Below are 24,077 nucleotides of genomic sequence, written 5' to 3'. Positions count from 1 at the left end.
ATTTTTTTGTGTTTTTAGTAGAGACAGGGTTTCACTGTATTAGCCAGGATGGTCTCAATCTCCTGACCTCGTGATCCACTTGCCTTGGCCTCCCAAAGTGCTGGGATTATAGGTGTGAGCCACCGCACCTGGCCTATTGGAGCTAAATTTTTAACAGGGGTTTTGTAGGACTCGACACATGTTGCGCAGTACAGCAAAACTCAAAGTGCAAGCTTGCCAGCAAGCAGAGGAAATATCCTACATGCTAGGTGCAGTGGTTTGTACCCAGTTAAGACAAGAACAAGAGAAGGAAGATCCCCAGTGGTGGTGGTCAACATTGATACAGTCTGGCTCACAGCATCAACTTTTGTGACTACTCCATAGGTACAGGCTAGATTACCACTCAAAATTTGATTAAGATGTCAAGACTGATGATCACACATACACATACACATACACACACACACACACACACACCTCAACAGTGTGAAAAAGTTTTATTATGAGGATTTTGGATGAAAGCAGGGTAGGCTTCTCAAGCTTGTCTGAAAATGGATTGAAAGGCAAGGAAAGGAGACTGGCTAGAGATTTCTACTGTGGGGGATTGGGCCAGGGCGAGGGTTCCTGCACACAAACAGGAGCTTATGTGTTTCAATTTCAATCCCCTGATGACACTAAAGGTGACAGCATCTGAGCTTTATCAGCTTTCCCAGACATGTGGAAGAAGGGAAGAGTCATGGATAGGCTTAAAAGTTATTTGCAGTCGAACATCAAAAAATGGAATTAGACTCTATTACATTTTAGCTCTCAAATTTAGGTCTTTGATCTTTTTGAGTTAATTTTGTATATAGTGTGAGATAGGAGTACAATTTTATTCTTTTGCATGTGGATATCCATTTGTCCCAGCACCATTTTTTGAAGAGAATATTCTTTCAATTTAACTGAAAAGCCCAGCAACAGGGAGTATCATTTGCTTGCCCAAGCACTAATACTGCGGTATTTTATTTCTTATTTGGCTGTGAGTCCTATGTGCATTGGTACTTATAGCCTGTGCATAACCTCACTCATAGCCTTGAAAACCTAGGGCAGATATCCTGCAGAAAAGCCCATTGCTTATTTGCTTATCTGAAGTTTTAAGCATGGATTTTAAGCTACTGAGTTTTATCTATTCTTGAGATTCTACAATTCACCTTAGGCTCATCTTGGTAAAAACTGATTCTGGAATTTTGCCTGAGGCTGCTGAATGTCGTGGATGATCCTTTGAGTTTTGCAGTTTCTCCTTTTCCCAGTTATTTCCCCTAGAAACTACTGGGCAGATCACTTACCAGGTCCTGGCTCTTTCTCCTTCCTATGTTGCCGCAGATGGACCTTCCTACCTGTGCTCCAATTTTAAACAATACTGTCAATAGATAACATTTACCAAATACCACACTGAACTAAGAGCTTCTAACATGTGGACTAAATGCCAACCACTGTGAGGGCCTGATTCCTGAATATCCATATAATGTTGTCTCAAATCTTTATTTTACATCCTGTGGAAACACAAGGTGGTTCCCATGATTGCAGATCCTTGTGGTTCTTTATATTCCTCTACACTGTCTGCTGAATTAGAACGATTTATGGATTATCTTGCTATTTCACATGTGTTCTTTCCTTCATGACAGTTACCCAGGGGTGACTCAACTGCTCACTCTCACTGTCATTTTTATGTGTAGTTGAGTTTACTCAAAAATTGGGAAGGGTTCAGAGGGATTTATATGTTAGCAATGCAAAAAGCTCTAATTAAACACTAGACATTCTCATTTCCTAGAAGACCTTTGACAACCTCAGATCTATGAATTTTTTTCTAAAACTTTTTGTTTGGAGATAATTTCCAACTTATAGGAAAGTTGCAAAAATATTACAAAGTGTTCCTGTGCATCTATGGTTTGCCAAGTCCAGCGGGTGCCTGCAATGATTGGTTATAAATTTGTTATTTTTCTAAGCCACATTTCCTTCTTTAGGAAGAGGGTTCTAAGCTTAATTCCAGAGTAATGAGAACATATTTAAGATTAAACATTCTATTTAAAGTAGGTTAATGGAGTAGGAAGGCATCACAGCCCATCTTTCCCTGGATTTGTCTTATCCAGAATATGCAGTTTTGCTTCTAATAGATTTCTCCACTTTTATCCTTGGAGTGAGTTGAATCATCTAGGGAGGAGAGGGTACAAAGGTGAGAGGAGAAATGCTGGGACTATATACCTCCTCTTCTGTTCACTGATGGTAGAGAACTCCTAGCCTGGTGATATATCCCAATTACTCCCTGATTAATGAATCTTCTGGGATTGATGGGTAAAGAACTAACAGTTTTTTGAGAACCTGGCAGTCACTGAATTATAGATTCTATGTTTGAAAATGTAGACAGACTGGAGATCTTTTGTATGAAGTCTCTATTTAAAAAGAACCTCAAGTCCAGAGCTCTATCTGAAAAAAACAGTTGTTCCTCTGCTGTCTTGGGTATTAGAGGAGCTGACATCAGCAAGATGGCAGAATATGAGTTTCTGGCACTCGTCCCCTTGAAGAAACATCAATTTGAACAACCACTCATGTACAAAAATACCTTTGTAAGAGCCAAGGAATCCAGATGAGAGATTACAGCACCTGGGTAGAGCATGGAAATAAGAAAAGACATATTTAAGAGGGTAGGAAGGACAGTTTCATGTTGCCAGCATCACTGCTTCCCCAAACCTAAACAGTGCAGTGCAGAAAGAGACCGATCACATGAGGGAAAGAGAGTGTAGTGAGCAGACTTCACTGTGGATCCCAGCACCAGGTCTGGTTCAGTGAACACGGGCACAAGGCCAGCCCCTATGGTCTCAGGCTTCAGGTCAGTCCCTGCAGCCCCAGACCCAAGGCCTGCTCCAGCATCAGGCCTACTTCTGCAGACCCAGACTCCAAGTCTGCCCCAGTGCCAGACTGAACCCTACAGCCCCAGGCTCCAGGCCAGCCCCCATGGACTCAGGCTGTAAGTCAGCTCCAACATCAGGCTGGCATCTGTGGTCCCAAACTCTAGGCCCATTCCTGTGGTTGGAAGGCTCCAGACCTGCCCCAGTACCAGGGAGGCCCATGGGGCAATAGCCTCCAGATCATCCCTAAAGCCATATGCTCCAATGGACTTAGAGTATAGGCTAGCTCCATTAGACACTGGCCCCAGGCCTATTCCCCAAAACCCAGTCTCCAGGCCTGCCCTCATAGTCCCAGGTACCAGGCCTGTTCCTATAGACACAGGTACTAAGCCTACCCCAAGGTATCCTGGGTAAACTCTGACACCCAGCCAGCTCCTGAGGACTCAGGAAGAGGCCCATGCCCACAGACCCAGACATCAGCCCTGCCGCAGTGCCAGGTCAGTCTGTGTGGACCCAGGCTTCGGGCTGGTCTTAGTGATCCCAGACTCCATGCCTGCTCCGTTAGGCCCAAGGGCCAAGCCAGCCCCTACAGACCCAGGCTCCAGGCTTACCACTGCAGACTCAGGCACCAGGCCCATCCACGCAGACTCAGGCCCCAGATCTTTTCCAGTAGACATAGGCAGCAGGCTGGCCCCTGTGAACTCAGACTGCAGGACTGTCTACTTGCTGACCAAGGAACAGGGCCAGCTCACTTTTCACTTATATAAAAATTAAATGATATATTAAAAATAACAATAGCTACAATAATTTGTTAATAGATACATGATATATAAAAGATGTAAATTGGGCACAGCAGCTGAACTCTGGCAGAGTGTCAGAGGCCGTGCGGGGCTCCTTGGTGCTGGAAAAGTCCAAAGTTGTTGACCCCCTGGACTATGAGAATGTTATCGCCCAAATAAAAACCCAGATTTACAGCAACCCCCTCAGAGATCTGCTTATGTTTCCCAAGGAAGATATATCTGTCTCGGTGATGGGTCGTCAGCACAGAACTGTGCAATCCACTGTACCAGAAGACGCTGAAAAGAGGGCCCAGAGTTTATTTGTCAAAGAGTGTATTAAAACCTGTAGCACAGATTGGCACGTGGTAAACTTTGAGACCAGAAAAAATTCCTAATCATGTATTTGAGATAGATGAAGACTGTGAGAAAGATAAGGACTTACCTTCTTTATGTTATCAGAAGGGTGGTGTGATAAAACAAGGCTGGTTGCATAAAGCAAATGTAAATAGCACCATCACAGTAACCATGAAGGTATTCAAGAGACAATATTTTTACTTGACCCAACTTCCTGAGGTTAATATATTCTCAATTCCTATAAAGATGAGAAAAATTCAAAAGAATCGAAAGGTTGCATCTACTTAGATGCCTGCATTGATGTTCAGATGATGAAACTAGTAGCCAACGAAAAGCCGATAACATCATGGCAAGTTTGGAAAGGAGCATGCATCCGGAAATGATGAAGTATGGAAGATAAACTGAACAATTAAACAAACTCAGTAGCGGAGATGGAAGACAGAATCTCTTTTCTTTTGATTCAGAAATTCAGAGGTTGGACTTTTCAGGAATTGAACCTGATATAAGGCCATTTGAAGAAAAGTGCAACAAACGTTTCCTGGTAAATTGCCATGATTTAACTTTCAATATCTTGGGCCAAATTGGAGACAATGCAAAAGGACCACCCACAAATGTTGAGCCCCCCACCCTTTTTTAAAATCAGTCTTGCCTTATTTGATGTAAAGAACAATTGTGAGATTTCAGCAGACTTTCATGTAGACTTGAATCCCCCATCTGTCCATGAAATGCTGTGGGGCTCTTCAATCCAACTGTGCAGTGACAGTAACCCAAAGGGCTCTTCACCTGAGTCTTTCATTCATGGAATTTCTGAATCTCAGTTATGCTACATAAAACAGGGAATTTTCTCAGTGATGAATCCACATCCTGAAATTTTTCTAGCTGCGAGAATCGAAAAGGTGCTATAGGGAAACATTACATACTGTGCAGAACCCTACATCAAAAATTCTGATCCAGTAAAGACGGCCCAGAAGGTGCCCAGGACAGCTAAACAAGTGTGTAGCCATTTTGGACAATACAGAATGCCTTTTGTTTGGGCTGCCAGATCCATTTTCAAAGATACTCAAGGCTTTCTCTATCTGGATGGGAGATTTTCTTCTCTGTATAAACAAGAGTAGCAAGCTTTCAAGTGAAGACATTCTCAAGTTGCTATCAGAATATAAGAAGCCAGAAAAGACCAAACTGCAGATTATTCCTGGGCAGTTAAACATCACAATAGAATGTGTTCCTGTGGATTTATCAAATTGTATTACTTCTTCATATGTGCCTCTGAAGCCTTTTGAAAAGAATTGTCAAAATATTACTGTGGAGGTTGAAGAGTTTGTTCCAGAAATGATAAAATATTGTTATCCATTTACTATTTACGAAAACCATCTGTATGTATATCCCTTGCAATTAAAATACGATAGCTAGAAAACATTTGCCAAGGCAAGGAACATTGCAGTCTGTATGGAATTCCGGGATTCAGATGAAAGTGCTCTGAAGTGTATTTATGGAAAACCTGCAGGGTCTGTTTTTACCACAAATGCTTATGCTGTTGTCTCGCATCACAATCAAAACCCAGAGTTCTATGATGAGATTAAAATTGAGCTTCCCTTTCACGTGCATCAAAAACATCATTTGCTTTTCACTTTTTGTCATGTAAGTTGTGAAATTAACACAAAGGGAACAACCAAAAAGCAAGACACAGTTGAAACTCCAGTTGAGTTTGCCTGGGTACCATTGCTGAAAGATGGTAGAATCATCACATTTGGGCAGCAGCTGCCAGTTTCCGCCAATCTTCCCCCAGGCTACTTAAATCTGAATGATGGATAATCAAGAAGGCAATGTAATGTGGATATTAAATGGGTAGATGGTGCAAAGCCTTTGTGGAAGATTAAAAGCCACTTAGAATCTACCATTTACACTTAAGATCTGCATTTGCACAAATTCTTCCATCATTGCCAGCTGAATCAGTCAGACTCAAAAGAAGTTCCAGGGGAGCTCATTAAATATTTAAAGTCTTTGCATGCCATGGAGATCCAAGTCATGATACAGTTTCTAAGTGTAATTCTTATGCAACTCTTCTGAGTTCTCACAAATATGATCCATGAAGATGATGTTCCTATCAACTGCACCATGGTTCTCTTACATATTGTATCAAAGTGCCATGAAGAAGGCTTGGATAGTTATTTAAGATCATTCATAAAGTATAGCTTCCGACCTGAAAAACCAAGTGCTCCTCAGGCCCAGCTGATACATGAAACCCTGGCTACTATGATGATAGCACTATTGAAACAGTCTGCAGATTTTTTAGCAATAAACAAATTGCTGAAGTACTCATGGTTTTTCTTTGAAATAATTGCAAAGTCGATGGCCACATACTTGTTGGAGAGAATAAGATTAAGCTTACCCATGGCCAGAGATTTCCCAAGGCATATCATCATGCCTTACATTCACTCCTTCTTGCAATAACCATGTGAATCTCAGTATGCGGAGATTCCCAAAGAGTCCAGAAATGTGAATTATAGTTTGGCTAGCTTCCTGAAGTGCTGTTTGACACTAATGGATAGAGGATTTGTTTTCAATTTGATAAATGACTATATATCTGGATTCAGCCCCAAAGATCCTAAGGTTCTGGCTGAATACAAGTTTGAATTTCTGCAAACAATTTGCAGTCACGAACATTACATTCATCTGAACTTGCCAATGGCATTTGCAAAACCTAAACTGTATTCAAGAATCTTGAATACAGTTTATCAGTTGAGTATTGCAAGCATCACTTCTTGTTTGGTCTACTTCTGAGGGAAACTTCCAGTGCTCTTAAGGACAATTATGAGATCAGATATACAGCTATCTCTGTCATAAAGAACCTTTTGATAAAACATGCATTTGACACAAGATACCAGCACAAGAACCAACAAGCCAAAATAGCACAATTGTACCTCCCCTTTGTTGGACTGCTTTTGGAAAATATACAGTGATTAGCAGGTCAAGATACCTTGTATTCTTGTGCAGCCATGCCTAATTCTGCATTCAGAGATGAGTTTCCATTATGGCTTTACTTCACCTGACAATAGAGGGAGTCTGAGCACTGACAAAGACACTGCTTATGGGTCTTTTCAAAATGGACATGGAATTAAGAGAGAAGATTCAAGAGGTTCCCTCATCCCAGAAGGAGCAACAGGATTTCCAGATCAGGGCAATGCTGGTGAAAATACCCGACAGAGTTCTACAAGGAGTAGCGTATCCCAGTATAACCGCCTGGATCAGTGTGAAATCAGAAGCCTCTTGATGTGCTACTTGTATATAGTAAAAGTGATTTCGGAAGATACTCTCTTAACTTACTGGAATAAAGTATCTCCTCAGGAACTCATACACATTTTTATACTTTTAGAAGTATGCTTGTTTCACTTTAGATATATGGGGAAAAGAAACATAGCAAGGGTGCATAATGCCTGACTGTCAAAACACTTCTGAATAGACCGAAAATTACAAACCATGCCTGCTCTTTGAAACAGATCAGGAGTAATGCAGGCCTGGCTTCAGCATCTTAGTAGCCTAGAAAGTTCATTTACACTTAATCACAGTTCTGCAACAACTGAACAGACATTTTCCACCAGGCACTTCTTGAAGGCAATACAGCTACTGAAGTTTCCCTAACAGTACTAGATACCATGTCATTTTCCATCAGGGCTTTAAGACCCAACTTTTAAATAATGGTGGCCACAACCCATTAATGAAAAAGTGTTTGATATTCATCTTGCTTTTCTTAAAAATGGACAATCTGAAGTGTTGCTGAAACATGTATTTGCCTCACTGAGAGCTTTCATCAGTAAGTTTCCTTCAGGCTTTTTCAAAGGAAGAGTGAACATGTGTACTGCATTTTGCTATGAGGTTTTAAAGTGCTTCACATCGAAGATTAGCTCAACCAGAAATGAAACATCTGCACTTTTATATCTTTTGATGAGAAACAACTTTGAGTATACCAAAAGGAAGACCGTTTAGAGGACACATCTACAGATAATAATTGCTGTAAGCCAACTGATAACTGATATAGTACTAAGTGGAAGATCAAGATTTCAGGAGTATTTATTCATTATCAATAATTTTGCAAATAGTGACAGAACTATGAAGGCAACTGCCTTTCCCACCGAAGTCAAAGACTTGACCAAGAGAATCTGCACTGTTCTTATGGCCACTGCCCAAATGAAGGAGCATGAGAAAGACCCTGAAATGCTAATTGATCTCCAGTGTAGCTTAGCCAAGTCCTATGCAAGTATCCCAGAGCTTAGGAAAACCTGACTTGATAGCATGGCCAACATTCATGTAAAAAATGGAGATTTTTCAGAGGCTGCAATGTGTTATGTCCATGCAGCAGCTCTAGTTGCAGAGTTTCTTCATTGAAAAAAAAATTTCCTAATGGATGTTTACCCTTCAAGAAAATTACTCCCAATATAGATGAAGAAGGAGCAGTGAAAGAAGATGCTGGGATGATGGACGTCTATTATAGTGAAGAAGTTTTGCTGGAGTTGCTAGAACAATGTGTGGATAGCTTATGGAAGGCAAAACTTTATGAAATAATTTCTGAGATTTCCAAGTTGATCATTCCAATTTATGAGAAACATCGTGAGTCTGAGAAACTTACTCAAGTTTATAGAACTCTTCAGGGAGCTTACACAAAAATTCTGGAAAGTTATGCATACAAAAAAAAAAAAAAAGACTTTTAGGCACTTTCTTCAGAGTTGCCTTTATGGCCAGTCTTTTTTTGAAGAAGAAGATGGAAAGGAGTACATCTATAAAGAACCAAAGCTCACTGGCCTCTCAGAAATTTCCCTGAGACTTGTTAAACTTTATGGTGAAAAATTTGGTATGGCGAATGTCAAAAAAATTCAGGATACAGACGAGGTAAATGCCAAAGAGTTTGATCCAAAATATGCTCATATGTAAGTTACTTATGTGAAGCCTTACTTTGATGACAAAGAATCCACAGAAAGAAAGACCGAGTTTGGAAGAAATCATAATATCAGCAGATTTGTTTTTGAGGCTCCTTACACTTTATCAGGCAAAAAGCAGGGTTGTACAGAAGAACAGTGCAAATGCCATACAATCTTGACAACCTCAAAGTCATTTCCCTATGTAAAGAAGAGGATTCCTATTAACTGTGAACAGCAGATTAATTTAAAACCAATTGATGTTGCCACTGATGAAATAAAAGATAAAACTGCAGATCTGCAAAATATTTGCTCCTCTGTTGACGTGGACATGATTCAACTCCAACTTAAATTGCAGGGCTGTGTTTCCATGCAGGTCAATGCTGGTCCATTAGTATATGCAGGGGCTTTCTTAAATGATAGCCAAGCTAGCAAGTATCCACCTAAGAAAGTGAATGAGTTGAAAGACATGTTTAGGAAATCCATACAAGCATGCGGCATTGCACTTGAACTAAATGAGTGGCTAATTAAAGAAGATCAAGTTGAGTACCATGAAGGGCTAAAGTCAAATTTCAGAGACATGGTAAAATAATTATTTGACATTATCCATGAGCGGATATTACAAGAAGACACAATGCATTCTCCCTGGATTAGCAACACATTACATGTCTTTTGTGCAATTAGTGGCACATTGAGTAACCGAGGCTATGGTTCCCCAAGATACACTGAAGTGTGAAAAAATGCAGATGTAAATGACAATAAGGTTGAACTTTCTCAGGAATATTTGCAACTGTGCAAATGTTAAAATTTAAAGATTTGATATACATGGAGTGTTTCTTCTCGACACCAAAATTTTCTTGTGTTACATATTTGTAAATATTTAAGTAATTTGAAAGTGCCTGGCAAATTGCACCACTGTGCTTGGTTTGTACTTTTTTAGGTAAATCTATATGCTGAAAAGTAGAACTCAAAAACAGCAGTTCAGTTTGCTAATTATTGCTTAAAATAATAATGGTACTATGTAAAATTGTATAATGGAATACAATAAAAGGTAAAACTTATTTGTAATTAGAAGTGAAGGAAATAATAGTTTGAACTTAGCAAAAAAAATGTAAATTATGACATCAATAACGAAATATGGGAGGATGAGAAGTTAAAGAATAGTTTTTCTATGTGGTCAAAGTTAAGTTGTTATCAGCTTAAAATAGACTGTTGTAACTATAAGCTATTTTATTTAAGCCTCATAGAAACCACAAAGAAAAAACCTGTAGTAGATACACAAAAATAAAGAGAAAGGAATCAAAGCATACTAGAAAAAGACAATAAATTCACAAAAGAAGACAACAAGAGAGGAAGAAGGAACAAAGGAGCTAAGAAAAAAAAAAACCCAGAAAACAATTAACAAAATGACAGTAGTAAGTTTTTAACCTATTAATACTTACTTTAGACTTAAATGGATTAAATTCTTTTTTTATTATACTTTAAGTTCTAGGGTACATGTGCACAACATGCAGGTTTGTTACATATGTATACATGTGCCATGTTGGTGTGCTGCACCTATTGACTCGTCATTTACATTAGGTATATCTCCTAATGCTATCCCTCCCCGCTGCCCCCATCCCATGACAGGTCCTGGTGTGTGATGTTCCCCACCCTATGTCCAAGTGTTCTCATTGTTCAATTCCCCCCTATGAGTGAGAACATGTGGTGTTTGGTTTTCTGTCCTTGCGATAGTTTTCTGAGAATGATGGTTTCCAGCTTCATCCATGTCCCTACAAAGGACATGAACTCATCCTTTTTTATGGCTGCATAGTATTCCATGGTGTATATGTGCCACATTTTCTTAATCCAGTCTATCATTGATGGACATTTGGGTTGGTTCCAAGTCTTCGCTATTGTGAATAGTGCTGCAGTAAACATATGTGTGCATGTGTCTTTATAGCAGCATGATTTACATTCCTTTGGGTATATATATACCCAGTAATGGGATGGCTGGGTGAAATGATATTTCTAGTTCTAGATCCTTGAGGAATCGGCACACTGTCTTCCACAATGGTTGAACTAGTTTACAGTCCCACCAACAGTGTAAAAGTGTTCCTATTTCTCCACATCCTCTCCAGCACCTGTTGTTTCCTGACTTTTAATGATTGCCATTCTAACTGGTGTGAGATGGTATCTCACTGTGGTTTTGATTTGCATTTCTCTGATGGCCAGTGATGATGAGCATTTTCTCATGTGTCTGTTGGCTGCATAAATGTCTTCTTTTGAGAAGTGTCTGTTCATATCCTTTGCCCACTTTTCGATGGGGTTGTTTGATTTTTTCTTGTAAATTTGTTTAAGTTCTTTGTACATCCTGGATATTAGCCCTTTGACAGATGGCTGGACTGTAAAAATTTTCTCCCATTCTGTAGGTTGCCTGTTCACTCTGATGATAGTTTCTTTAGCCATGCAGAAGCTCTTTAGTTTAATTAGATCCCTTTTGTCTATGTTGGCTTTTGTTGCCATTGCTTTTGGTGTTTTAGTCATGAAGTCCTTGCCCATACCTATGTCCTGAATGGTATTGCCTAGGTTTTCTTCTAGGGTTTTTATGGTTTTAGGTCTGACATTTAAGTCTTTAATCCATCTTGAATTAATTTTTGTATAAGGTGTAAGGAAGGGATCCAGTTTCAGCTTTCCACATATGGCTAGCCTGTTTTCCCAGCACCATTTATTAGATAGGGAATCTTTTTCCCATTTCTTGTTTTTGTCAGGTTTGTCAAAGATCAGATGGTTGTAGACGTGTGGTATAATTTCTGAGGGCTCTGTTCTGTTCCATTGGTCTATATCTCTGTTTTGATACCAGTATCATGCTGTTTTGGTTACTGTAGTCTTGTAGAATAGTTTGAAATCAGGTAGCATGATGCCTCCAGCTTTGTTCTTTTTGCTTAGGATTGTCTTGGCTATGCAGGCTCTTTTTTGGTTCCATAGGAACTTTAAAGTAGTTTTTTTCCAATTCTGTGAAGAAAATCATTGGTAGCTTGATGGGGATGGCATTGAATCTATAAATTACCTTGGGCAGTATGGCCATTTTCCTGATATTGATTCTTCCTATCCATGAGCATGGAATGTTCTTCCATTTGTTTGTGTCGTCTTTTATTTTTTTGAGCAGCGGTTTTTAGTTCTCCTTGAAGAGGTCCTTCCCATCCCTTGTAAGTTGGATTCCTAGGTATTTTGTTCTCTTTGAAGCAATTGTGAATGGGAGTTCACTCATGATTTGGCTCTCTGTGTGTTATTGGTGTATAGGAATGCTTGTGATTTTTGCACATTGATTTTGTATCCTGAGACTTTGCTGAAGTTGCTTATCAGCTTAAGGAGATTTTGGACTGAGACGACAGGGTTTTCTAAATATACAATCATGTAATCTGCAAACAGAGACAATTTGACTTTCTCTTTTTCTAATTGAATACACTTTATTTCTTTCTCCTGCCTGATTGCCCTGGCCAGAACTTCCAACACTATGTTGAATAGGAGTGGTGAGAGAGGGCATCCCTGTCTCGTGCCAGTTTCCAAAGGGAGTGCTTCCAGTTTTTGCCCATTCAGTATGATATTGGCTGTGGGCTTGTCATAAATAGCTCTTATTATTTTGAGATGCATAGTTTCTCATCAATATCTAGTTTATTGAGAGTTTTTAGCATGAAAGGCTGTTGAATTTTGTCAAAGGCCTTTTCTGCATCTATTGAGATAATCATGAGGTTTTTGTCTTTGGTTCTCTTTATATGTTGGATTATGTTTATTGTTTTGCATATGTTGAACCAGCCTTGCATCCCAGGGATGAAGCCCACTTGATTGTGGTGGATAAGCTTTTTGATGTGCTCCTGGATTTGGTTTGCCAGTATTTTATTGAGGATTTTTGCATCAATGTTCATCAGGAATATTGGTCTAAAATTCTCTTTTTTTGTTGTGTCTCTGCCAGGCTTTGGTATCAGGATGATGCTGGCCTCATAAAATGAGTTAGGGAGGATTCCCTCTTTTTCTATTGATTGGAATAATTTCAGAAGGAATGGTACCAGCTCCTCTTTGTACCTCTGGTAGAGTTTGGCTGTGAATCCATCTGGTCCTGGACTTCTTTTGGTCGATAGGCTATTAATTATTGCCTCAATGTCAGAGCCTGTTATTGGTCTATTCAGGGATTAGACTTCTTCCTGGTTTAGTCTTGGGAGGGTGTATGTGTCCAGGAATTTATCCATTTCTTCTATATTTTCTAGTTTATTTGAATAGAGGTGTTTTTATAGTGTTCTCTCATGGTAGTTTGTACTTCTGTGGGATCGGTGGTGATATCCCCTTTATCATTTTTTATTGAGTCTATTTGATTCTTCTCTCTTTTCTTCTTTATTAGTCTTGCTAGCGGTCTATCAATTTTGTTGATCATTTCAAAACACCAGCTCCTGGATTCATTGATTTTTTTTGAAGGGTTTTTTGTGTCTCTATCTCCTTCAGTTGTGCTCTGATCTTAGTTATTTCAAGTCTTCTGCCAGCTTTTGAATATGTTTGCTCTTGCTTCTCTAGTTCTTTTAATTGTGATGTTAGGATGTCAATTTTAGATCTTTCCTGCTTTCTCTTGTGGTTATTTAGTGCTATAAATTTCCCTCTACACACTACTTTACATGTGTCCCAGAGATTCCGGTATGTTGTGTCTTTGTTCTCATTGGTTTCAAAGAACATCTTTATTTCTGCCTTCATTTCGTTATGTACCCAGTAGTCACTCAGGAACAGGTTGTTCAGTTTCCATGTGGTTGAGCAGTTTTGAGTGAGTTTCTTAATCCTGAGTTCTAGTTTGATTGCACTGTGGTCTGAGAGACAGTTTGTTATAATTTCTGTTCTTTGACATTTGCTGAGGAGTGCTTTACTTCCGACTATGTGGTCAATTTTAGAATAAGTGTGACGTGGTGCTGAGAAGAATGTATATTCTGTTGATTTGGGGTGGAGAGTTCTGTAGATGTCTATTAGGTCTGCTTGATGCAGAGCTGAGTTCAATTCCTGGATATCCTTGTTAACTTTCTGTTTCGTTGATCTAATGTTGCCAGTGGGATGTGAAAGTCTCCCATTATTTTTGTGTGGGAGTCTAAGTACCTTTGTAGGTCTCTAAGGACTTGCTTTATGAATCTGGGTGCTCCTGTATTGGGTGCATATGTATTTAGGATAGTTAGCTCTTCTTGTTGAATTGATCCCTTTATCATTATGTAATGGCCTTGTCTCTTTTGATCTTTGTTGGTTTAAAATCTGTTTTATCAGAGACTAGGATTGCAATCCCTGCTTTTTTTTTGTTTTCCATTTGCTTGGTAGATCTTCCTTTTTCCCTTTATTTTGAGCCTATGTGTTTCTCTGCACGTGAGATGGGTCTCCTGAATACAGCACAATGATGAGTCTTGACTCTTTATCGAGTTTGCCAGTCTGTGTCTTTTAATTGGGGCATTTAGCCCATTTACATTTAAGGTTAATATTGTTAGGTGTGAATTTGATCCTGTCACTATGATATTACCTGGTTATTTTGCTCATTAGTTGATGCAGTTTCTTCCTAGCATCGATGGCCTTTACAATTTGGCATGTTTTTGCAGTGGCTGCTCCTGGTTTTTCCTTTCCATGTTTAGTGCTTCCTTCAGGGGCTCTTGTAAGGAAGTCCTGGTGGTGACAAAATCTCTCAGCATTTGCTTGTCTGTAAAGTATTTTATTTCTCCTCCACTTATGAAGTTTAGTTTGGCTGGATATGAAATGCCGGGTTGAAAATTCTTTTCTTTAAGAATTTTCTTTAAGCCACTCTCTTCTGGCTTGTAGAGTTTCTACCAAGAGATCCTCTGTTAGTCTGATGGGCTTCCCTTTGTGGGTAACCCGACCTTTCTCTCTGGCTGCCCTTAATATTTTTTCCTTCATTTTAACTTTGGTGAATCTGATAATTATGTGTCTTGGAGTTGTTCTCTCGAGGAGTATCTTTGTGGAGTTCTCTGCATTTCCTGAATTTGGATGTTGGCCTGCCTTGCTAGGTTGGGGAAGTTTTCCTGGATAATATCCTGAAGATTGTTTTCCAACTTTATTCCATTCTCCCCATCACTTTCACGTGCACCAGTCAGACATAGATTTGGTCTTTTCACGTAGTCACATATTTCTTTGAGGCTTTGTTTATTTCTTTTTACTCTTTTTTCTCTAAACTTCTCTTCTTACTGAATTTCATTCATTTGATCTTCAATCACTGATACTCTTTCTTCCACTTGATCAAATCGGCTACTGAAGCTTGTGCATGTGTCATGTAGTTCTCATGCTATGGTTTTCAGTTCCATCGGGTCATTTAAGGTCTACTCTACGCTGTTTATTCTAGTTAGCCATTTGTCTAATCTTTTTTCAAGGTTTTTAGCTTCTTTGCGATGGGTTCGAACATCCTCCTTTAGCTCAGAGAAGTTTGTTATTACCAGTCGTCTGAAACCTTCTTCTCTCAACTCGTCAAAGTCATTCTCCATCCAGCTTTGTTCTGTTGTTGGTGAGGAGCTGCGTTCCTTTGGAGGAGAAGAGGTGCTCTGATTTTTAGAATTTTCAGCTTTTCTGCTCTGGGTTCTCCCCATCTTTGTGGTTTTATCTACCTTTGGTCTTTGTTGATGATGACATACAGGTGGGTATATGTGTGTGTTGGGGTGCCTGTCTCTTGCGAGTATTCACCACAGTGGTGGAGACAATGCAATTGAGGGTGGTGGGGGGCCCCTGCTGGTGACTATGTGTGCCATTGCACTGGAGGTGGTGTTGGCTCAGGGGTGGGGTGCTGGCAGGCACAGGTCTGGCTGCCTTCTCTGTTTCCTGGAAGCAGGAGTGGGCCGTAAATTTCTTATCTGCATCAAGTGAAGGCTAAATGATGTTATGTTAGGTATACAAATGAAGTTGTTCTCTAGCTCACCTGCAGCATATTTAGTCCATCACCAAAGGGCACATTTAGATGTTTGATGAGTCCTCTCACCCACTCTGGAGGCTGCTTCTGCTCCTCTCTTTCCCTGGCACCTATGTTTTCCAGGGTGATTGAACAAGAAGGCATTTGTCCTTCTGAAGGGGTGCGCTGGCTCTGTAAAACATTTAAAGAATAATTAATGCCTAATCTTCTCAAACTCTTGCAAAAAATTAAAGAGGAAGAAATATTTCCAAACTCTTGAGGCCAGCATTATCTAATACCAAAGCCAGACAAGGACTCTATAAAAAGAAGAAAATTGTAAGCCAATATCCCTAATTAACATAGATGTGAAAATCCTCAACAAAGTACTAGCAAATCAAATTCAACAGCATACTAGAAAAACTACACATCATGATCAAGTACAATTATTTATCCCTGGGATATGAAGATGCTTTAATGTATGCAAATCAATAAAAATGATACACTATATTAACAAAATGATGGATAAAAATCTTACAATCATCTCAACAGATGCACAAAAAGCATCTGAAAAAATTCAACATCCTTCCATGATAAAATTGCTCAACAAGTTGGAATGGACTTGAACATATTAAAGGCCATATATGACAAACCTACAGTTAACATTATACTTAGTAGTGAAAAGCTCAAAGCGTTTTCTCAAAGTTCAGGAATAAGACAAGGATGCCAACTCTCACCATATTTATTTATTTATTTTAGAAATGGAGTCTTGCTCTGTTGCCCAGGCTGGAGTGCAGTGGCGTGATCTCAGCCCATTGCAACCTCTGCCTCCCAGATTCAAGCTATTCTCCTGCCTCAGCCTCTCAAGTAGCTGGGACTACAGGTGTGTGCCACCACACTTGGCTAATTTTTGTGTTTTCAGTAGAGACAAGGTTTTGCCATGTTGGCCAGGCTGGTCTCAAACTCCTGACCCCAGGTGATCCACCCATCTTGGCCTCTCATACTGCTGGGATTACAGGTGTGAGCCACTGTGCCCAGCCAGCACTTCTATTTAAAATAGTATTGGAAGTCCTAGCCAGAGTAGTAAGTCAAGAAAAAGAAATAGAAGTCATCCCAAATGGAAAGAATCAGGTAACATTGTCTGTTTGCAGATGACATGATCTGATTTATAGAAAACCCTATAGACTCAAGCAAAGAACCGGTAGAACTAATGAACAAATTCAATAAAGTTGCAGAATACAAATGCAACATACAAAAATCAGTAACATTTCTATTCACTAACAATGGACTATCTGAAAAAGAAGCCAAGAAAACAATCCTATTTGTAATAGCTACAAAAAATCTCAAATCTTAGGAATAAATTTCACTAAGAAGGTGTAAGATTTTTACACTGAAAACTGTAAAACATTGATGAACGAAATTAAAGAAGACACAAATAAATGGAAAGATATCCCATCTTGATGGATTGGAAGAATTGATGTTATTAAAATGTCCATACTACCCAAAGTAATCTATAGATTCAATGCATTCCCTGTCAAAATTCCAATGACATATTTCACAGAAATAAAAAAATAGAATATTAAAAAAAATTTAAAAAAATGAAAAGGCAAGCTCTGTTTTAAGAAAATCCACTATGAGATGTATTTATTAAATACATTAAAAAGTATTATATAATTTATGTAATACATTAAAAAGTAGGAGCAATGGTAATGCCTTATTACTAGAATATAGTTCTTTATGATTGTGTTTGTTTCTCAAACTTTTTTGTTCCCCAACATACCTGGGAGACAGTCATCAACTCATTAACGTCATCAACTCATCGATCTATATTAAAGCAATGATTCTTGATGTGGGGTATGGCAGATTCTTGTGGGCATGTTAATTAATTGGAAACAAATCCTCACTCTCAAGTGATTCTGTTCCCCATCTCCCTCTCCTCAGAGCACCCTTTCCCCACCACACATACCTTAGAAATTACTGCTTTTGGCGCAACTCGAAGATACAGATTTTGTCTCATTCATTACATCATCTGTGTAACTATGTGTTCCTAGAACACAGTGGGTTCTCAGAAATATTAGAATTAATAAACTGTTTCAATCATTCTGAAAAAAAAGAAAAAACACCTAAAATATTTTATTGAATCACAAAAGACTCTGAGTAGCCATAGCAATCTTAGGAAATAAGAATAAAGCTGGAAGTATTGCCCTACCTGATTTCAAAATACATTACATAGTTACAGTAACCTGAACAGTATGATCCTGGCACAAAAACAGACATGTAGACTAATGGGATGACATAGAAAGCCCAGAAGTAAGTGCAAATATTATGGTCAAATAAATCTTTGACAAAGATGGCAAGGATATTGTGTAATTGGAAAAGATCAGTCTCTTTCAATAAATGCTGTTTAGAAAACTGGATATTTATATGCATAAAATAAAATTGGACCCTTATCTCACGTCATATACAAGAACTAAAATATATTAAATATAAAATATATTAAAGACAAAGAAAATAAGACTTAAAAACTACTAGAAGAGAACATATGAGAAAACATCTTAACACTGCTCTGGGTAATGATTGTTTTGGATAAGACATCAAAAGCATAGGCAACAAAAGCACAAATAGACAAATGGGACTGCATCAGACTAAAATGCTTCTGTACAGCAAAGAAAACAATCAACAGAGTGAAGAAACATCCTGCAGAATGAAAGAAAATATTTGCAAACCACACAACTGATAAAGGGTTAATATCCAAAATATATAAGGAACTCAAATAACTCAATAGCTAAAAAAACAACCTGATTAAAATGTGGGCAAATCATTTCTGGACATTTATCCAAAGGAAAGGAACTCAGGTATATCAAAGAGTCATCTGCACACAAATGTTTATTGCACCACTCTTCACAATAGCCAAAATATGAAATCAACCTAGGTGTCCAACAACAGATGAATGGATGAAGAAAATATGCTACATATACACAATAGACTAATATTCAGCCACAAAAAAAGGAATGAAATTCTGTCATTCACAGCAACATGGATAGAACTGGAAGACATTGTGTTAAGTGAAATGAGACAAGACCAGAAAGTTAAACACTACATGTTCTCACTTATATGTGGAAGCTAAAAAGAAGTAGATCTCATAAAATTAAAAAGTGGGACATAAATGCCCCACTTAAAAGGCACAGAGTGCAAGTTGGATTAAAAAAAAAAAGACCCATCTCTCTGCTGTCAATGACACCCATCAGCTCAAAGTAAAGGGTTGGAGAAATATCTACCACACAAACAAAAAACAACAAAGATTGGGGTTGCTGTTCTTATATCAGATAAAGCAGGCTTTAAACTAATAGTAAAAAAGGACAAAGAAAAGCATTACATAATGATAAAAGGTTCAATTTAACAAGAAGACTTAACTATCCTAAATGTATTTGCACCCAATATTGGGGCACCCAACTTCAAATAACAAGTACTTCTAGGCCTACAGAAAAACTTAACTAGCCACACAGTAATAATAAGGGACCTTTACACCCCAATGATAGTGTTAGACAGATTATCAAGGCAGAAAACTAACAAATTCTGGACTTAAATTCTACACTTGACCAATTGGAACTAATAGACATCTACAGAATATTCCACCCATCAACCACAGAGTATACATTATTCTCTTCTGCACAGGGGGCATACTCTAAGATTGACCACATGCTTGACCGTAAAGCAAGTCTCAATAAATTTTTTAAAAATTGAAATCATACCAAGCATACTCTTGGACTACAGTGGAATAAAAATAGAAATCAATACCAAGAGGATCTCTCAAAACTGCACAATTACATGGAAATTAAACAACTTACTCCTGAATAACTTTTGGGTATATGACAAAACTAAGGCAGAAATCAAGAAACGCTTTGAAGTAAATAAAAAGTGACACAACATACCAAAATATTTGAGATACGGCAAGGCAATGTTAAGAGGAAAGTTTATAGTGCAAAACATCTACCTCAAAAAGTTAGAAAATTAATCTAACATCACACCTACAGAAACTAGAAAAACAAGAACAAAGTAACCCCAAAGCTAGCAGAAGAAAAGATATAACTAAAATCAAAGCAGAACAGAACAAAATTGAGATCCAAATACACATATTCTACAAAAAATTAATGAAACCAAAAGGTGGTTCTCTGAAAGGATAAACAAGATCAATAGACCACTAGCTAGATTAACAAAGGAAAAAGAAGATTCAAATAAGTGCAATCAGAAATGACAAAGGTGACATTACAATTGATCCTACAGAAATACAAAAGAGTCTCAGAGACTATTATGAACACCTCTATGCACACACATTAGAAAATCTAGAGGAAATGAATAAATTACTGGAAACTTACAGTCTCCCAAGATTGAATCAAGAAGAAATTGAAACTCTGAACAGATCAGTGCTGAGTTCCAAAATGGAAGCAGTAATAAAAAAACCTAACAATAAAAAAAAAAAGCCCCAGACCACATGGATTCACAGCTGAATTCTACCAGACACACAAAGAAGAGCTAATACCAATTCTATTGAAACTATTCCAAAAAATTGAGGAGGAGGGACTCCTCCTTAACTCCTTTTATGAAGCTAGCATCATCCTGATACCAAAACCTGGCAAACAAACAAAAAAGAAAATCAGAGATAGGCTCAGGGAATGTGACCCAGGTTTCAGAGGCATTTGCTACAGGAAAGAACTCTTGGTATTATTCAAAAGGACAGGAAAGGTGTGAAGCCTGCCTTAATTTTTGACTGGAGAAGGAGGTTGATCTAGCTTCACAGATTATATTTCAAGGACTAGTGGTTAAAAAGTAAAGTTACTTTCTGATTATACTCCAAGAGTCCTTTTTGTTCAGTGTGACAGTTACAAAATCAAAGTCATTATTCACAATGAATGCTTCAAAATCTTTGTCTCAAAGTCAGCATGTTTGTGAGAATGTGAGCTATAGGAGATGGCCTGAGGTGAGCAAAGGTGATGCTGCTGTCCAGGACACGAAAAACAACAAAGCTAGTATCTCTTGGAAGCCTTCACTGTCTGATGATCTAAAAGGTGAAGGCTAACTTCCTTGAGTAAAGAGAAAAACACAGGGTAGCCACGGGTGCTGAAGGTAAGATATTAATTAGAGGTCATGAGGACTCTGCATGTGGGTTCTGTGGAGACGAATTCAGGCATGGAGCTTCCTGGAATTCAAAAGGCCTTGTCCTGCCTCCCATCTAAAGAATATTTTTGTGTGGTAAAAACAGATATTATGAGATAAAGCCATAAGCTGAAACTAAGTAATATAAATACCAGGTAAGTTGTACTTATCCAAAAAAGGGAGGAAAAAAGAAGAAGAATAAAAAAATGACCCCATTTGAACCTGACGCTATAACAAACAGTGGAATCCCCCATGCAACCTTGTGTTTTTGTTTTTTGACACAGGGTTTTGCTCTGTCAGCCAGGCTGGAGTACAGCTCATTGCATCCTCAATCTCCTGGACTGAAATGATCCCCCTGCCTTGGCCTCTCGAGTAGCACGTGCCACAATATCAGGCTAATTTTTTATTTTTTGTAGAGGTGGATCTATAGAGCCCAGGCTGGTCTTGAACTCCTGGGCTCAAGGCAGAAGAATACTTCTGCCTCAGACTCCCAAAGTGCTGACATTATAGGCATGAGCCACGTTGCCCGGCCTAATATCCATAAAACTCTCCATGTTGGGATTTGCCAGAGGTACACAGCTCTGAACAGAAAATCTGATCATATGTATGACATCTGAAGGAGCCTACGAGATTTTTTTAAATTCACTCCATATCTGTTACAGTAAAATAAATCAACTTTACTTTCTCAATCTTAGTGAATTCATGCCTAACATGTCATCTTTTACCATGGAAACTTTTTTCTCACGCTTGTTGTGCTCCCTATTCTGCAGTTTGGTGGTGGCTGAGAGGTTATGTAAGCAGAAAGACAGCAATGTCAAGGTTAAGTAGAGTATAAGAAGGTAGAAAATGCCCAGAAGAAGCTGACTCTGGGATGTGTTTGGTGTTGCATGACTAACTACCATGGTATCTTGTATGCCTTTTAACAGTTTGGGAGTTTCTGACTAACTGTGTGTGTGTGTGTTTGTGTGTGTGTGTGTGTGTGTGTGTGTTTTAATCACTTCATTGGACTACAATAGCACATTGAAAAAATATGGCACTATAAAAATATAATATTTTTTCAATATACCATATAAAGGAATTGGAAGACATAGGTGAAGGTGGTTGTTAACATGCCCTTGGGCCAAAAAGGAATGAGTTAATTGACTCTTAATCAGGAGTAAGATAGTTTAATTAAAACTACAACTGACTGACTGACTGGATCTGCTTCTGCCCTGCGGTAGCGGCACGCATTTTCCTGTGTTAGACTTTAAAGAACAGGGTTATCTACTATCAACGTTAGTTTATTAGCTCTGTGGTTCTTTGTCTCCCAGATCTTTGATTAAGTATGACTCTCACTCATCCTTGTGCTGGCGGTATTTTGAAAAAAGTAAAAAAAGGTGTAGTTTCAAATCAGATAGTGACTTGGGAGCTAAGAATTGAGTGAGTTAGGAAATCGAGTGCAAGGCAATTATGAGATGATTGGCCCCCAGGAGTTCTCAGGAATCCGAGGAGGCAGTAGCTTTTCCCATGGACCTGGGATAAGAGTTGAAAACAGTTCTTATACATTTCAGAGATCAGAGTTACCTCAAATGACATCCAGTTGACACTCTCTTTCCTTCTGTGTCCCTAAACCTCCTGTCACTTCTGACACAAGAGTTAGTATAGGTGAGTGGAGCCCAAAGCTCAGACCATAGGGAGGGTCAGGGGCTTTCAGCCTCCGGCAATTAATACCGGTATTTAGATGCAGTCTTTTCTGGGGGGCTGATCAGGAGGTCTGGTTGTAGTATTATATGTAACATTGTTTCAGGTTAAAATGAAGTGCTATTAATGGTCGTTTTTACAAACAGTGTTTTAAAGTGCAAATGATTCATAATTTGACTAATCTAGCTACTTGTTATTGAGTAAACTTCATTGTCTCTGTAAAACTTCTGGACCATCTTTTGCTATTCGAGTTAATGGCTCTTGCTTTCCCAGTAAACTTTTCTTTTTATTGTCCCCATTCCCAATTTCTTTTTATCCATTTATAGCTCTTTATCATTATTATTATTATTATTATTATTATTATTATTATTTAGATGGAGTCTCACTCTGTTGCCCAGGCAGGCTGGAGTGCAATGGCGCATTCTCGGCTCACTGCAACCTCCACCTTCAGGGTTCAAGTGATTATCCTGACTCAGCCTCCCAAGTAGCTAGGATTACAGGTGCCTACCACCATGCCTGGCTAATTTTTGTATTTTTAGAAGAAACAGGGTTTCACCATGTTGGCCAGGCTGGTCTTGAACTCCTGAACTCGGGTGATCCACCTGCCTCTGCCTCCTAAAGTGCTGGGATTACAGGTGTGAGCCACCGCACCCGGCCTATAGCTTGATCTTTAAACTGCTGCAAGTTCCGTAGTTAATTAATTTACTCTCATATTTCAGATTTCTGGGAAAATGCATATATTTTACTTCAAAACATCCTTACATTAATATTGGACTTAGAAGCTATTTTTATTGCCTGTTGAGGTAGGAGTTCTTTGAAAATATTAATCTAGAATTTCATGTTTTCCGTTTTGCCTGAATTGTGCTTGGGTTTATTTTAGATTTTCAGTTTGGTTTTAGCTAGAGCTGCATGTCATAGGCTTGTCTCTAGAGGGCAGTACAGTACCATCAAAGAAACACATGGCTTTTTCTGCTAGTAACGCACAATTGGTGTTTCTGTTTCTATAAAGATGACCTTCATTTGCCAATGATAATGTCTTCTCTTTTCATTATTTCCCCTTTTGACCCACTCTTGAGACATTTGATCACTATTATATCTGGCATCAAAATGAAGGTTGTAAAACATCAAAGTAGCTACACGGTGCTGGATCACGTCCTGGGTACTACAAAATCTTAGCAGCCATTACATTTTGTGTTTTTATGATAACAATGAAGGCAGCCTAGAATATTAAGAATTCCTGGTCTTGGATTGACACATTATTGGGGCACCTAGTATAGAAATAGCACTTTAAATTAACACCATATGTCTAAAGATTAACAATCCCCAGGTAGCATTTATTGTTACTTCTCAATTAATACACATCATTTTACCCTGAGCATTATGATGTTTTGCCATTATTGGCAGGTTCAAGAAGATGCTAGGAACTTGCCATCCCTTTCCTCTGTCAAGCCGT

General features: G+C 38.6%; 1 long non-coding RNA gene and 1 pseudogene across 1 annotated transcript in view; both read left to right on the top strand.

The window, feature by feature from the left end:
- LOC104002024 (uncharacterized) overlaps nucleotides 1–24,077 on the top strand; it is a 118,275-nt gene that overhangs the window by 46,286 nt on the left and 47,912 nt on the right. The gene's annotated exons all lie outside the window — the stretch shown is intronic.
- LOC100610194 (dedicator of cytokinesis protein 11-like) lies at nucleotides 2,829–9,643 on the top strand (annotated as a pseudogene).

Source organism: Pan troglodytes, chromosome 15 (assembly GCF_028858775.2).
Source record: "Pan troglodytes isolate AG18354 chromosome 15, NHGRI_mPanTro3-v2.0_pri, whole genome shotgun sequence".
Classification (NCBI taxonomy): domain Eukaryota; kingdom Metazoa; phylum Chordata; class Mammalia; order Primates; family Hominidae; genus Pan; species Pan troglodytes.
The sequence above is the reverse complement of the archived record's forward strand: the minus strand, read 5'-3'. Positions and strand labels throughout refer to the sequence as shown.